Below are 16,888 nucleotides of genomic sequence, written 5' to 3' on the forward strand. Positions count from 1 at the left end.
ACGAGGAGTCAACATTAACCTTTCTCACAAACTTCCTTCAGCTCAAAACAGCCCTGCCAGAGTCCCTAACCTTCACATTGTACTCATACCCAGACATGTGGACCTCGGAGGGCCCCTGCCAGACGTATCTAAATATACATGGAATATAGGCGCGGTGCTTCTCAGCTGGAGGAGAATCTTACGTATTTATATCATTTCAATACTGCGTGCACCAGCAGCGACTCGATCTCCAGCATCTTAGGCGTCACCCTGAACTCATCAACGTCGTCCAATGAGTGAGTCCTGTGCCAGCCCATAGCTCGCACTTTCCTGCATCTTAAAAAAGTCATAGTCGCCGTTTCCAGCTTTCCAGCAGTTTATTCACTTACGATTCCGAACGCTATCGATAACTTAGATGGAGACCGCTGCCGTCCTCCCGATGATTACGTCCACTGCGATTCGAAAGACGACCTCCGACTGCTACGAATGGGCAACCCACCTCCCAGCACAGGAATTCTTTATGAGCAGTCAGGGCGTCACAACCCCACAACATAATCATCAGGCGGGTTTTGTGCTCATTGCTGATCAATCGGTAACTGAGCAGTGGAACATCTACGCCACACACTCTCGCCTGTTCCTTAGAACTTTCCAACTCGCTCGCGTATATGGGTATATAGAAGGAACACAAAGAGGCCCTTCCAGAAAATAACGCGACTGGTTCCTTGGTAGGCAGCGGTCTCTTCAACTTCCTTCGCCACTCAGAAGAGCTCTAGCCTGAGTCCTTTGCTACTCAGAACTCTAGCCTGATCAGGCTCAGGTCATCATTCTCGTAACGCCCTGCAGAAAAGCTATCCCACAAATTTCCGGTTCACCCACTTAATGCTACTCAGAGTCTCATCTCAACATTTTATTGCTTGCGTTGAGCTACTCTTTCTTTCTATTACTTCTCAGCACACCCTGCCTGAACTGCGGAAATGCAATTCTCATTTATCAGGTACCCGCCACTTCTTCAAGGATGAATGTCTCCACATCCGTGACTAAAGACTTCAGCACCGTCTGGTCTTCCATGTGCACACAGCTTACGTAACCTACATCGTCGCCACTGCTACTTTTTTGCTGCGAATGAAGTCAATTTCTCTGTCTTTCAGACTTCTTTTCCCCAGAACTTGCCCTATTTGGAGCGTGCCCAGTGTATCGAGTCCGCGCACTAGTAGCACGGAATTGTGACGCTTACGTGCGCCTGCTAAGTATTTGCCATATCTCAGCGGTAGAGCACTGGATTTCTAAACCAGCTGTCGCGAGTTCGGTCCTCACTGGTGGTTTTTTTTTTATTTTTATGAGGCATTATACCAATCCGTTAACGTTCTCTGCCGTGCACCCAAGAGCACCAACCATGCAAGGCCCTGTGTCCGCATTTTTGCATAACTGGTGCAGTTGAACTCATTTAGTCGTTATCATTGAGTAAATGAAGATTGTTGGTGGAAGGAAAATAAAAAGACAAAGATAAAAAACTAAGAATGAACCAATTAACTAAAAAAATGTCTTCTTATAAATTCCCTAACGCGCTGAAAAACAGTAAACCAAGCACGAAAAAAGAATAAAACACGGGAAAATATTTGGAAAAGAACACCAACCGTACAACGAGTTGCATCAGCACATAGATTATTGCATCACTAGTGAATTCGAGACCAGGGGCGGATCCAGGTTTTTTCTGGGGGGGGGGGGGGGGGGGTTGGGTCAGCTTCTAGCAGTGAGGATGATGGTGATGGGGTGGTGGAGGAGGAGGAGAAGGGGGATGCACATAGGGACCTTTTTAATTCTTCGAAATTTTGTAGAACCAAAAATACAAGAACGACAAAAATCATCCAGTAGACTTTTTCTACGACCTGAGGGGTCATTTTCTTGGGGTATAAATTCAAAAATTGAGGCAGGGGTCAGGACTTCCGGACCCCCCCTCTGGATCCGCCAATGTTTGAGACGTACAGAGACGTACAGGAGCGTCCACGGCAGCGCGTGGAGCGCTCCGCAGTTCGCCGCCACCGGCGCAGCGCGAAGCACTGCGTAGCGGGTGACAGGCGGTTAACTCCACCTCTGGCCATGATTGCGCACTGCCGCAACATCCCCGCGGGACATTCTTGGCACTGTTACCTCTTACAGTCGTCGTGGCAGCACATTTAGCTGTGACAATAGTGTAAATAGAGATTATTAGTCGAAGAGAGTTTTAATACAAAAAAAAATTAAATGAAATAACGAAATAAGAAAATTATTTGATTTCTTATACATCGCCCTTTCCCATCAAGAAAAAAAATAAAACACTTGCCTACACCCCCCAGAAAACAACAGAAACACGAATTGTCTACCATTGCGTACCTTTCTTATGCCCCTTGTCAAGAGTGCGAGTTCTTTACAGCCAATTTTCTTGGTTCTTCTAAATTCTGTCCGGCCAATTATCTCCATTTTAAACTATTATACAAGTGTTACTTCCGCCAAACCTGCATTTTTGCGTAAATAAATATGGTTATTTACACTGTTGCACTTTTCGCTATTCTTTTTTCTATTTTTCTAATTTTTGGTTTTTCAAAATTCTGTTCGACCAATTATATCCATTGACGCTGTTATAACGATTAAAGGTGGAACTTTCGCGAAATCGGCATTTTCTGCGGAATTACAGTGCATTACACGCCGGTTCGCCATTTTCGCTATTCTTTTTCTATTTTTCTTATTTTTGTTTCTTTAAAACTCTCTTCGACCAAATGACGATTAAAGGTGGGGCTTCCGCCATATCTACATTATTGTGGAAATGCAGGGCGTTACACAGTCCTGGCTGTGGGGGCACAAAGCCAAGAATGCTACGCATTAAAAATTGGCCGCGTATTTCAGATTCAGATTCAAAAAGATTTATTTCCTCAGAAGTACGAGGAGGCAGGCTGGGACTAAAGGCTACAAAGCCTGACAGAGGCCCCAGCCCCCTTCGGTACAGTACAATCAAGAAGCAAAATCAAACATGCTGGAAATTCTAATAAGAGTTATAAAAATACAAGCAACATGTAGAACACAATACATTACAGAACAGTATGGAAAAGTTGCAGTAAAGTACATTGGAATACAAAAGAGTACGTAAAACAAAGTACATGTGGACAATCAGAGTAGAACTATGATTGAGTTTTAAAGATATACACAACCACAAAACCTGCGCATTAAACAAGTCTAAACAACATCCACAGTTCTAGCCATAGAAAAAGATATTCTGACTAAGAGGTATTCTTTTGTCTGTGTTTTAAATATGTTTCTACTGCATTTGAAATCAGTGTAATCTCCAACTTTGTTGAGTATTTCGGTGCGTTGAAACAGAAAAGTGTGCCTGCCGTAGTTTAATTCCCACTCGATCCGTCGCAAATGTCGTCAAAAGACGATATCTTCTGCTGTACCTGCCACATAAATGCCTCTCCCCGCTCCCCCGCAAACCTCTCACGCTCTTTCCCTCCCGTCTCGCTACTCCCACGATAAACACGGAGGGGGTTTGCTCAAGTCAATTAAATTTTACGGTGTTCCACTGCACTCTCTTTTGGAACCTTTCGTTACATGCTAAACTTGAAATGCCTCCACGATGTCTAGGCTTACGCACGAACCGTTTTTGTATTTTCTGGTCAAACTATTCTTTTTTCACACGTATTTTTTGTTTGCTGTCGCAAATATCAAGCACACATTTATTTCCAGTTAAAAGAACACTGCGTGTACCAGTTATGCATCGGTGTTTTGCCTCAAATATGTTGTCTTTTTACTCAACAGTGTTGACAGGTGTGAAAAAGGGCACCAGATTTAGTGTTTTAGAAAGGTTTTGTCTACGTATATAAACACTGTACCTAAACTTTAAAAAGTCTTTGTCTATATAACGCTTCAGAACGTTTATAACTTTTGGCCGGACAGACAGGAAGACTAGACATACAGACAGACCAAACTTTTAGTCTTAAGGGGAACTCAGCTGTTAACATTACTATGGGACTAACCACTTCATGACCCATGGGCTTAAGAATCATGATTGATTGATTGATTGATTGTAGGGTTTAACGCGCCGACGCAACGCCGGCGATGAGGTGCGCCGTAGTGGAGGGCTCCGAATTAATTTTGACCACTTGGGGATCTTAACATGCGCTTAAATCTCGTACACACGGGCGTTTTTGCTTTTCGCCTCCATCAGAAAAGCGGCCGCCGCGGCCGGGAATCGAACCCGCAACCTCGTGCTCAGCAGCGCAACGCCTTAGCCACTGAGCCACCGCGGCGGGTTCTTAAGAATCATCGGTCACTAATACGAAAAGTTTTACAAATACATGGAAATGTAACGGCCTAGTTTGCTTATTTTAGAGATATGTAATTCTGTACTGAAATAGAGACATGAAACTCTCGCTTGCTATATATATAGCTAACATTGTCTAGTGATAGCTAGATAAACGAAAATGTGTATCTTGTCTATTTTTATTTCATAAAAAAGTGATGTAATTCAGAAAGAAGCAAACTAAAGCCGTTTGGAGCATTCCTATTAATTTGTAAAACCTTTCGTATCGGTACACGATGCTTTTTAAGCCAGTGGGACACGAATTCGTAAGTCCATCAGGTGAGTCCCCTTTAAAGTGGCCCAAGAAAGACTATTGTCTTTCAAAATCGTAAAAAGCACCAGCCACGTTGTCTGTGAAATAGAGACATGAAACTCTCGCTTGCTATATATATAGCTAACATTGTCTAGTGATAGCTAGATAATGGTCTAGTGATAGCTAGACCTTTCGTATCGGTACACGATGCTTTTTAAGCCAGTGGGACACGAATTCGTAAGTCCATCAGGTGAGTCCCCTTTAAAGTGGCTAACATTGTCTAGTGATAGCTAGATAAAGGTCTAGTGATAGCTAGACCTTTCGTATCGGTACACGATGCTTTTTAAGCCAGTGGGACACGAATTCGTAAGTCCATCAGGTGAGTCCCCTTTAAAGTGGCCCAAGAAAGACTATCGTCTTTCAAAATCGTAAAAAGCACCAGCCACGTTGTCTGTGAAATAGAGACATGAAACTCTCGCTTGCTATATATATAGCTAACATTGTCTAGTGATAGCTAGATAAACGAAAATGTGTATCTTGTCTATTTTTATTTCATAAAAAAGTGATGTAATTCAGAAAGAAGCAAACTAAAGCCGTTTGGAGCATTCCTATTAATTTGTAAAACCTTTCGTATCGGTACACGATGCTTTTTAAGCCAGTGGGACACGAATTCGTAAGTCCATCAGGTGAGTCCCCTTTAAAGTGGCCCAAGAAAGACTATCGTCTTTCAAAATCGTAAAAAGCACCAGCCACGTTGTCTGTGACGTTGGTGTTCGTGCCTCTGCGCTGCCGGCGTTTCTCAAGGAACACTGCGTCACACGATCGTATCACCTCCCTGTATCCTGGGGAACAGGAACAGCGGAAGACCTCAAATAAATAGCTTATCGCTGACGCTCATTGGGCACCATTGCAATCACCCTAAAGTATTTCCTTTCGTTATTTTGAAGCGTTTAGTCCAACCACAATTTTAATTTAGGTAACCATACAGCGGTATGAATGCACTATCATTAACAGACCGAAATTCAGAAGCCTCAACCCACCAAAACGAAGATTTTGGTTTCCGAAGGTAAAATCGTGGCGCGAGCTCACAGTGCGATGACCACAATTCATACCTTGGTAATGCCATTTTAACTAGAAGATCCGGTTTCGTGTGTTCATATGTATACCTTTCAGTCCGGGTTTTCACTTGTGGCTGACATTTCAATGACGCTCGACTTGACAATTACAGCCTGTTGCTTGGCGGCGCATCAGGCACGCTCAGCATACGCACTGCGTCCACTAAACGACACAGTTGGGGTTCGCTCCCAATCAGTCTGTTTTAATTGACTACTTTGCACATTCGCGCTGACCCAGAAGTCAATATCGCGCCCAGCGAAACGCGTGTAGTAGCGACCCCGAAACATAAGCTGCAGGGACGGACCATAGACCGCGCGAACTTTGTACACTTAGTGTCGAGTTGCAGGCGAAACAAAAGCCGCGGCAGTGGTTTTGCACATTGCCCAGCGTTTGGCGGTCGTTCTTGCCACGGCCAGAGTACAGACAGGGAAAGCCGGTCTTGTTCAAGCTCTGCCCTCTGCACTTTTCCCTCAGCATCCCTACGCTGAGGAAGCCTTCGCCCCCGTTAGCGCCACCCGTCGAGTATAGCGTGTGGAGGACGTTAACCACGGTTTCCTGTTGTTGAGCGACGTGGTCGCCGCACAAGGGGCATTCGCTCCTGGGGAGTCGCCGAGGAGGCATGTCTTCCAGCAGACCGCCTAGATTTAGGGAATTTCTTGCGAACGCCTGCTGCGGATTCGCAAATGCCTTAGTCGTAGACATCGGTTCATCTCGGAGCTGCTGTGCCAGGGCCCAGAATTTGGAACGGTGCTCCCTGCCTTTGGTAACGGCAGAAAATGACGCAAGCGGCGATGCGCTGGCGACACTTCTGTCCTCAACATCGCCGGTGTCCTTGCGACAAACCTTGGTAGCGATGGAGGTGGTGCCAGGTGAGCAACCTCCAGCCCTACGTTTGCGGCTACCTTTGGCCTTCGCTGTTTCGCGTGTGCGGTCGTCCGACGACGGGATCTTGGAGCACCCCAGTGCATGCTCGGATTCGCCACTGTCGGGACCCAATATGCCCCTAAGCGTGTTCGCTATGGTTGCGCTCATCGTCGACACTATGTCACATGAGCGCGACAGCTGTTGAAACGCCATGAGCATTTCCACATTGCGCGTCAAGCCGCCATCAGTGGAGAGCAGTCGAATTTTTTTCCTTGAAACGCTGGTTTGCATCACTGAGTAGCTACTTCGCTTTCGTTCAACTATCGCAGAGGGGGCTCTTAGTGCACCGCTGTGGCAGTTCTTCAAGAGGTCTGAAGCGGCCACTGCCAAGCTATCCCAGGCCTGCTGGAAGGCGAGCCGTTTGGCTAGCTTTTTGCTCCCGGCAGATGCGTGTCCCAAAGTTCTTCCCGCAGAAGTGACGGTGCATTCGAACAGCGAGTTCTGCCTCTTCTGACCAGGCAGCTCTTGGAACACTACGTGGAGTGTCATACCGCATTTAGCGAACACTTGATGCAGCTTATCTTTGCTGTTGGGGCCGATGATCTTGCCCGTCCTAATTAGCTTGACCGCAGCGTCGAATTTGGAGAACCGTGCCAGGTTATTCCATGCTTCCCGGAGGGCTATGTGCTCGGCTATCTCCCTGCTCGGGGAAGAGCCATACCCGAGGGCTTCGCAGCCAGAGGAAATGACGCACTCAAAGGTCGGGGACTCGTCGCTCTGAGTAGCAAGTTTTGGAGGCTGCACATCAACTGTGAAACCACACTTACCAAATACCTGGCGCATTATTTCTGAGCTATTGTTCTCGGTTGGTCTTCCGTCCATTGCTAGCCTTGCAGCATCCTGGAATTGAGCGACCTGTGCAAACTTTTTCCAAATTAGCGAGAAGGCGAAATTCTTGGCCCTTTTTTTACTCAGCGCCGACGTGCGCGCCAGCGTTTCCCCGGTGGAGCTGACAACGCACTCGAAAGCAGCCGATTGGTGGTGTTTGGCGGGGTGCATAGCGAATCGCACGTCCAACTTGAGTCCAGATTTGATGAGAACGTGATTGAGCTTATCAAAAATGTTCGATCCTTTGACACGACCTCTAGAAATCAACTTCGCCACAGCTTCGAATTCAGGAATACCTACGAGGCCCTCGGGAACAGCGCTGGGCGATGCCGACAACCGGACTGCATCAATGTCTTCTATCCAGTTGTCCGGGTTGCGCGCTGCCCTCTTAGCTCCGCCGTAGTCAGGTGAAGGAACTTCAGTTTTTCGCTTCCACGACTTATAATCGGTGGCTTTACAGTTTACAGAAGCCTCCAGAGACTGCTCTCTTGATATTACAACGTTGACTTCTGCTACCTCAGTTCGTCGCTTGCGCGGTTTGCACTCGTAGACACTAGTATTTTCAAAAGTTCCCAGGGACTGCTCTCTTGCCTGAGCGGCGCTGACTTCTGCTATTTCAATTCGTCGCTTGCGCGGCTCGCACTCAGTGACACTACTGTTACCAGAAGTCCTTATGGAATGCTCTCCTGACTGTGCGCTGCTGACTTCGACTATTTCAGTTCGTCGCTCGCGCGGCTGCCACTCGGTGACACTACTGTTCCCGAAAGTCCCTATGGACTGCTCTCTTAATTGGGCGCTGACTTTTGCTATATCAGTCCGTAGCTTGTTCGCCATGCACCCGGCGGCACTAATGTTGGCAAAGGTCTCCAGGGACTGCTCTCTTGGCTGAGAGACATCGTCTTCTAATACCTCAGTCTGTAGCTTGTACGGCATGCACTCGGAGACACTACTGTTCCCAAAAGTGCCCAGGGACTGCTCTCTTGACTTTGCGGCGCTGGCATCCGCAATTTCAGTTCGTCGCTTGCGTGGCTTGCACTCGGTGACATTTTTGTTCCCGGAAGTCCTTAGGGAATGCTCTCCTGAATGTGCGCTGCTGACTTCGACTATATCTGTTCGTAGCTTGTTCGGCATGCACTCGGTGGCACTACTGTTGGCAAAAGTCTCCAGGGACTGCTCTCTTGACTGCGAGACATTGTTTTCTAGTACCTCAGTCTGAAGCTGGTTCGGTTTGCACTCGGTGGCACTACTGTTGGCAAAAGTCTCCAGGGACTGCTCTCTTGACTGCGAGACACTGTCTTCTGGTACCTCAGCCTGTAGCTGGTTTGGCATGCACTCTGTGGAACTACTGTTGGCAAAAGTCTCCAGGGACTGCTCTCTTGACTGCGAGATATTGTCTTCTGGTACCTCAGTCTGTAGCTGGTTTAGCATGCGCTCTGTGGCACTACTGTTGGCAAAAGTCTCCAGGGACTGCTCTCTTGACTGCGAGACATTGTCTTCTGGTACCTCAGCCTGTAGCTGGTTTGGCATGCACTCTGTGGAACTACTGTTGGCAAAAGTCTCCAGGGACTGCTCTCTTGACTGCGAGACATTGTCTTCTGGTACCTCAGTCTGTAGCTGGTTTGGCATGCACTCGGTGGCACTACTGATGGCGAAAGTCCCCAAGGACTGATTTCTTGACTGCCAGACATTGTCTTCTAGCACCTCAAGCTGTAGGTGGTTCGGCATGCACTCGGTGGCAATACTGTTCGCGAAAGTACCGAAGGACTGTTTTCTTGACTGCGAGACATCGTTTTCTGCTACCTCAGTCTGTAGCTGGTACGGCATGCACTCGGTGGCACTAGTGTTGACAGAAGTCTCCAGGGACTGCTCTCTTGACTGCGAGACATTGTCTTCCGGTACCTCAGTCTGCAGCTTGTACGACATGCGATCGGTGGCACTACTGTTGGCAAAAGTCTCCAGGAACTGCTCTCTTGACTGCGATACATTGTCTTCTGGTACCTCAGTCTGTAGCTGGTTTGGCATGCACTCGGTGGCACTACTGATGGCGAAAGTCCCCAAGGACTGATTTCTTGACTGCCAGACATTGTCTTCTAGCACCTCAAGCTGTAGGTGGTTCGGCATACACTCGGTGGCACTACTGTTCGCGAAAGTACCGAAGCACTGTTTTCTTGACTGCGAGACATCGTTTTCTGCTACCTCAGTCTGTAGCTGGTACGGCATGCACTCGGTGGCACTAGTGTTGACAAAAGTCTCCAGGGACTGCTCTCTTGACTGTGCAGCGCTGACTTCTGCTATTTCAATTCGTCGCTTGCGCGGCTTGCACTCGGTGACACTACTGTTCCCAGAAGTCCTTAGGGAATGCTCTCCTGACTGTGCGCTGCTGACTTCGATTATTTCAGTTCGTCGCTCGCGCGGCTGCCACTCGGTGACACTACTGTTCCCGAAAGTCTCTATGGACTGCTTTCTTGAGAGTTCGGCGCTGTCTTTTGATGTATCAGTTCGTAGCATGTTCGGCATGCACTCTGTGGCACTACTGTTGGCAAAAGTCTCCAGGGACTGCTCTCTTGACTGTGAGAAATTGCATTCTGGTACCTCAGTCTGAAGCTGGTCCGGCATGCACTCGGTGGCACTACTGTTGGCGAAAGTCCCCAGGGACTGATTTCTTGACTGTGCGGCATTGTCTTCTGCTACCTCAGTCTGTCTCTTTCGTGGCTTGCACGCGGTGGCAGCATTTGTTGAAAAAGGTCCCAGATACTGCTCTGTCGACTGTGTGGCGCTGCCTTCTGATAAAGGCTTCGCTGGCTTGTCCTTGCCCAGTGATAGTGACATCAATAGAGTCCTTGTCCTCGGTAACGGCAGCGGCACGTATACGCCCGCGTCGGCGGGCGCCGTCGTCCGGGCTGAGCCATAAGCCGTCTGGATTGTGAATTCTGTCGTGGAGCCCAGGAGGATACCGCTGAGCATGCCCCTATTTGTGAACGGCCGCGGGAGAGAGTGCATTTGGTTCTCACGGAATCGATCCAGGCTCCGCAAAACCAGCTCTCGTTGTCTGGTATACCGCCGATCCGGTTCCCATGGCTGCGGGGGCCGTTCTGTTTTGCTCTGCATTGTGGCGACGATAAATTTGGGGAAGTAGCAAGAACGTAAGAATTTTATGCACCTCGGGAGCGGTGCAGTATCCGTCAACGCCGATAATCCTTCTCCTTCTCCTTGAAAGTGGCGGCGCGTGCGTACAATTGAAGATTGGCCAAACCTTAGAGCGCTTAGAGAGAAACTACTCAGCTAACCCTCCTTGCTCCATGTCTCCACATATCTTTTTTAAAAAATATCGTAACAACATAACAAAGGTTTATTAATGGTTCGGATTCAAGGCAGATGAGGACGACCTCTTGATTTTTGTTGTCGTTTATTAATTAAAAATTACGCCCATCTTCCCGCGAGGGAACCCTGATGTGATGCGACGCATCGGGGCGGGGGGGGGGGGGGGTTCAATTGGCGTTTTAATTGGGTTGATACTCTAAATCGCGTGAAACGTGTTGTGAACGCGTATGATGCATTCCATCACATGCGGGTGTTCTCATACGCGGGAAGATGGGCGTAATTTTACTTTTCATGCACATGCATACGCGACATGAGAGAGTTGCCATCAGCGTTTGGATTGACGCTGGTACTCGATTGTGTCAAACCACTCGCTGACGGGACTGTTGCTTCCATCGCACTACATCGGAAGAAGCAACGGAGTCGTCGTCGTCAAGCGAAGCACAAGCAAAGTCAAGCGCAGTCAAGCGAACGCACTTGACTGAACCGGCGCAGCGCGCTCACCGCTTTATATTCAGCGCTTGAAGGATAGGAGACGAACGGAGGAGAGTTGCGCATGCGCAGCGAGAGCAAATGCGAGAGAGAAGCGTCAGCGAAGCGCGCGCAGCTGTTATGATAATGAGACAGAAAGAGCGCGTTGCACACAGCTGTTGGCGAGAAGAATGGAGGAGAGTTTGCGCATGTGCAGTGAGCGTGCGGACAACGGCGCTACAACGACAATGGAGGGACATACCCCCGAGCAAGAGATGCGTCGCATCTAAAAAAGAATCTTTGTATATACAATTGGCCCTTTATAAGCCGGTTATTACAGTTGAATTAGCCGAAAAAAATGCACACCAATCCACCCTGTGGAGATGGTTAGAAAGCAAAGCTATAAACGACACCCGCAACGATTGCCCATGCGACGTCACTTGGATTCACACACGTGGCTCTACAAAGAGTGAAAGCAGAGACAAGGGAAGTGCACTTAACCACATCCGTTATACTTCAAAGAGATATTCATTCTGAGGCTAAATTAATGCATGATACATAAACGGTGGTTGGTTGAGTTGCATTGGTGAAGCACACAAGTGAAAACTCTTTTTTTATGTATGAAATTAAAGGAAGCTCAAACCCTGTGTAAACCATCTCACTCCTCCTCCGTCTCTGTCGCCGTCTACGGAGGCGACGAGATCGGCGGGAGACAGAGAAGTGCGGTGTCATGCGTTGGTGTGAGCTTCCTTTAATTTGTATAACTCCTACGAGTCGGCCCGGTCAAGACGCATCCGGGACGCTTCACCACCACCCTTTTCCCTTTCCCTTTCGCTCCAATAAACGTTTACTACTACTACTACTGGAGCATGCGCAAGGCGCGCACACGGCCGCTACACGTGCCGTAGGTGGAGCGCAAACGTGCGCGAGAGGTCGCGTGACGCCATCACGAGGCATTCAGCGAGAACGCCGGGGGCACACCCGCTGATGTGCTCGCTGGGTGCACCGTCTGTCTCCGCTGTCTCAGCGTGGGCTCGTAGCTCAATCGGTAAGACAACGGGCTCTCACTCCGTTTCTCTATTCGTTCCATGTTCGATTCCTGGCGGTGTCAGTAACTTCTTCTATTTGTTCATGGAGTTTTCTGTTGACACCAACGGTCGCGACAGAACCCTTGGGGGTAAAAGGCAAAAGCTTCGATTTAAAAAGGCATACGACCTACAGACCTCACGCAAAAAGTAAAGACAAAAGAACCCCCCAAAACACCAAATCGCCCGTAATTAGGGAAGACGTTCTCATACTGACGGATGATATACGCAGTTGAAGAGACGACACACAATTCACGTGAACAGTTCGAGACATGGACACAGCCGAGAACCACTGACTTGCTCCACCCATGCCACAGATTTCGGCCCCATCGTGGTGCAAAAGGTGGTCTGGGCCATAGAGTTTCATACTAATATATACTAGAGGGATATCTTGCGCCGCTGTCTATGGGAGCCGCGCTTCGGCGAGCGTTCCGTCGTGTACCGGGCAGGCACGTTCCACTTGTCCTGCTTGTCCTTGGCATGGCTCATGTACAGGCTGAAAAGTTGGCTCTGGCTGCAAAAAAGCAACAGTATTACTGTAGAAGGTTCATCAGATTTGTTTTGTTATTATAAATTGAACCCCCAAAAAGATTAATTTGTCAGTGATTATGTAGAAGCTTCAGGCACGATCAACAAGAAAAAAATGTTACCCTTTTTTGTTGATTTTGGCTTCGAGACAAAAAAAGAAGCCATATGGCTAGCTAAGCCAAGTCAAGTAGGCGAGAAATGTCGCTAGCGGCAACGCCCACGGAGGCCCGCGACTGCAGCGACTCATTTCCCTCTAGTATATATTAGCATGAAACTCTATGGTCTTGGCCACCTCTCCAAGGTAATTCTTACTGGCGACCGGTTTCACCATCCTCGTGGGGTATAGGGCATGAACGGTAAAAAGCGTGCGGCTTCCCCATTCACGCTGCTATGATCGGGGTCCCTCCCCTCAACCAGCACATGTGCGATTTCGTCGCCTTATATATACAAAATCTCACCTTAATTGTCCTTTCTTTGCAGTGGATACATCGTAGGTGTTTTCAAGCCCCACCGTGGTGTGCCTCGGGGCTCTTATTTGGCACCTATGGTATTTAACAAGACAATAATACCTCTAGCCTGGCACGTCGGCGCAGTTTTGTACATTTAAACCACCATATATGCGGTATACGGTCTGGTCTGTTCATCTGTACCGCCACCTCCAAGCTGCCAGAGAAAACAAACAAGGCGTGTTTTTTTTTTACCATTTTCTCCCTTTTAATATATACCGCGTTGCTTTCTTTACCTTTCGATCATCGTATCTACATCCCCATGTGTAGGATAGCCAAGCGGGCAGTAACTTGGTTAACCTTCCTGCCTTTCGTGTGCTGTTTCTTCCTTTTAAGCTGCCAGACTGGCCTACAACTGGCCCTCGACGAGACCAATTCTTGGTGCACGCACCTCGACCTCGCTCTCCGCTACCAAGACAGCGCTTCTCACCGTGGTCAACAGACATCAGGGCCTAACAACCCCTCCCATCTGCCTTTCCGTTCGCGGCCCCTCTATCTCTTAGAGTGTATCTATTGGGTTGTTGTTGGGCTGAGGTGTTGCAGTCATCCACTCCGTGACACCATATCTTCGCTCCGCGTCCCCTCTGCCATACTTCTGAGAACCAGGCGAAGATGACCACCGGGCTTGTTCGAGCAATTCTTCAGCCTGAATAGACTATCAAGCTCAATTCAACTGCCTCGCAAAACCAGAATGGGTGCTCCTTGAATCCATTAACCATGCGGCTATGAGTATTATATTCGGTATACCGGCCCTCACTTTAATACCAATTATCCAACAAGAAACAGAGCCCACGAGTGCGCCAAGCCCGCTTCCAGAAACAAGCCCTCAACCCTGATGTCACTCCTATTGTAGCCTACACTACAAACTTACCAGCCCCGCAGCTGTCTAACACGCATCTACGATCACGATGGCAGATGTATAACGTGTAACAGATACCCGGCCTGGTATAGGGACCGGGCGGCCGTTGTATGGCACCACCGTCGCATCAGCGAACAGCGCCGCCCGTGGCGAACCGCTCGTCAGTGGAATGCCGGTGGCGGTCAGCGCAGCGTAACTGTGCATGGCTTTCTGTCGTTTTTCTGCGGTGCGGCTTGCAAAGCGTACGTAACCCCACGTGCATTTTCCAGATCGGTAAATCTTGAGCGTGGATGTGACGTTTACGAGGCATGCCATGTGTGTGATTTACGCCCATACTCAGTATTTACAAATAGCAGACGACGCTCAATGCGCCAAGCTGGAAGTCAAGCTGGAAGTGAAAGTTCGTTGCTTCATGCAATTTTTTGATGTCTGCATGCAGTTTCGCGTATCGAGGAGTATACTGCAGCTAAATGCTCCCACAAAGCCGGTGTGTGCAACCGATCTAGTAATGCTGCGGCACTGGCCTTGGGCAGTTGACGAAACGGCGTCAACTTCGTGCACAAGCGAAAGACGCAGTTGGGGGTGTCTTCTAAGATTTACCTCAAAACAGAAATTGTGATGGACGACGCTTTCGTAACTTCATTACCTACGGCTTAAACGTGTTTAATTACACAGAAATGCTCTTACTACAGTCATCGGAATCGTTGATAGAATAAATACCGCATGATAGTAGAACGTTATTGCTTGCTTGTCGTGGAGAAGCATTGCTTTACAAGAATTGCAATGGTTGCATGGCTAGTTGGTAAATGGTTTTTTCGTTTTTTTTCAAAAACTAATTTCTGCGTGGCTAAAGGACGTGAGACAGGAGGGTGCCCGAAACCTGTACTCAGTTCCACAACTGAATGCTGCGGTCGGTTTACAAGCTGCCACCTACGCTTGAAAAATCATGCACACCTTCGCCTAACGACCATGAGGGTTTATCGCAAAGCTCGATCGTATGGGTTTCCTTGGTTGCCTTCTGCATTTAAACTTTGACTAGTTGAGCGTCGAATTTGACCAGCATGCAGTTTGGTCTTTTGATCGCAGCGTCTTTGAATTTGACCATTTCCCATTCCATTTCGCAGGAAGAAAGCTTTGCGTTCAACCATCATAATCATTAGACGGAGGGCTAGATGATTTTGCTGTTTAATTTTGAACTTCCATGCCCCCCTCTCCAAATCTAAACTTTGTCCAGCGTGTCGGAAATGTGTCTGTGCTGGAGAACTCGGGCTGATGCACCCATATTTGAGGCAACTAATCGTGCTTTTTTGGTGTCTTCACCAGGCATTACACGATTTTTTAGGTACTCTGTAAAGAATACTTAAGCATTAAAAACACCAGCTGACGTTAACGCTGCCACATTTTTTAACTATCGGTGCCAGCCTTTATTCTACGCAGGTGGTAAAACAGGACGGGGAGGAGGGATGGTGGATGGTTTGTAGCTTGAGCTGTTGAGTTGGTGAATAACTTTGGCTCTTGATAAAATGACCACCACAAATGTGGGATTTCCACTTCGGCTTTTAGGCTCCCATGCTGTCACAGTGTCGCTCACCAAAACCGAAGGCACAAAGCTCACGGTTACAGAAAGTGTAAACTACCGCAACATTTCTACGGTTACACGGTAATCCATCTCGTATGCAGGTGCCTTTCTATTTAAAGCACACGTATCCCAGCGCTAACGATGGCGTGGAAAGCGTAGTAATTGAAACCAGTGAGGATAATTTAAAGTGGTAGAAATGAATAATAATATTGCTAATAGTTTTATTCCTACTCAGATCGCGCGGAGTCAGACGCAGAGCGCTGCAAAAAGCGCTCGTGTCAATGTAGCCCATTCTCGACCTTACAAGCATCCAATAAGTTTGCGTAGCTGTTGGTGCATTTAAGAAGAAAATAATACTACTAATAGTAGTTTTATTCGTACTCAGAACGGGTGTAGCCAAGCGCAGATCGCTGCAAAAAGCGCTCATGCCATTGCAGCCGATACCCAACTGTAGAAGCGTCCGAAAAATTTACGCAGTCATTACTGCATCTAAGAACCCAACATATCTGTCTAGACTTTGTTTCACCGCACATATACACTCACAAAACCACCAAAACATTCAAAGCACCGAACCAAACACGACAAAAACAACGGGAGGCTGTGTAGTCCAATGCACCGGCTCATTCCACTGACGAGGGGAGCGCCGAGTGGTGGCGCCACCCGTTCAGCTGCCCGGTCCCTATAGGTTTGTGGTATCTCATTCACCCCCAATGGTTAGTGCTTCACTACCGTTCTCCCCGCGGCCACGGACCTTGCCAGCACTTCGTCGCTGATGTTCGTGAACACCAGTGCCTCGGATACTCTCCTTTATGCAGCTATACACTGTCCGGAAATGGCGACCCATCTAATTAGGGGTCGCCTATATAACAGTAAGTGGCCATCCACCATAGCGTATCTCCTCGAAGTGGGTGATACGCTGCTGCACACAACTACACTCTTTATCCAGCTTCAACACAGTGCAATATCTACACTTATTCGTAGCCCCCTTGTGGCCCTGCACAGAGGTCAGGGATGTGTTAGTTTTTGTTCGTTTGTCGCATGTCTGGCTATGTGTAGGCCAAGTTGGCTGGTGTGTAAACATTCGCCTGATATAGAGCACGCCTCCAGTG

The sequence above is a fragment of the Haemaphysalis longicornis genome, unplaced genomic scaffold (assembly GCF_048455015.1).
Source record: "Haemaphysalis longicornis isolate Haplotype H1 unplaced genomic scaffold, Haemaphysalis longicornis Haplotype H1 scaffold_2, whole genome shotgun sequence".
NCBI classification, from domain to species: domain Eukaryota; kingdom Metazoa; phylum Arthropoda; class Arachnida; order Ixodida; family Ixodidae; genus Haemaphysalis; species Haemaphysalis longicornis.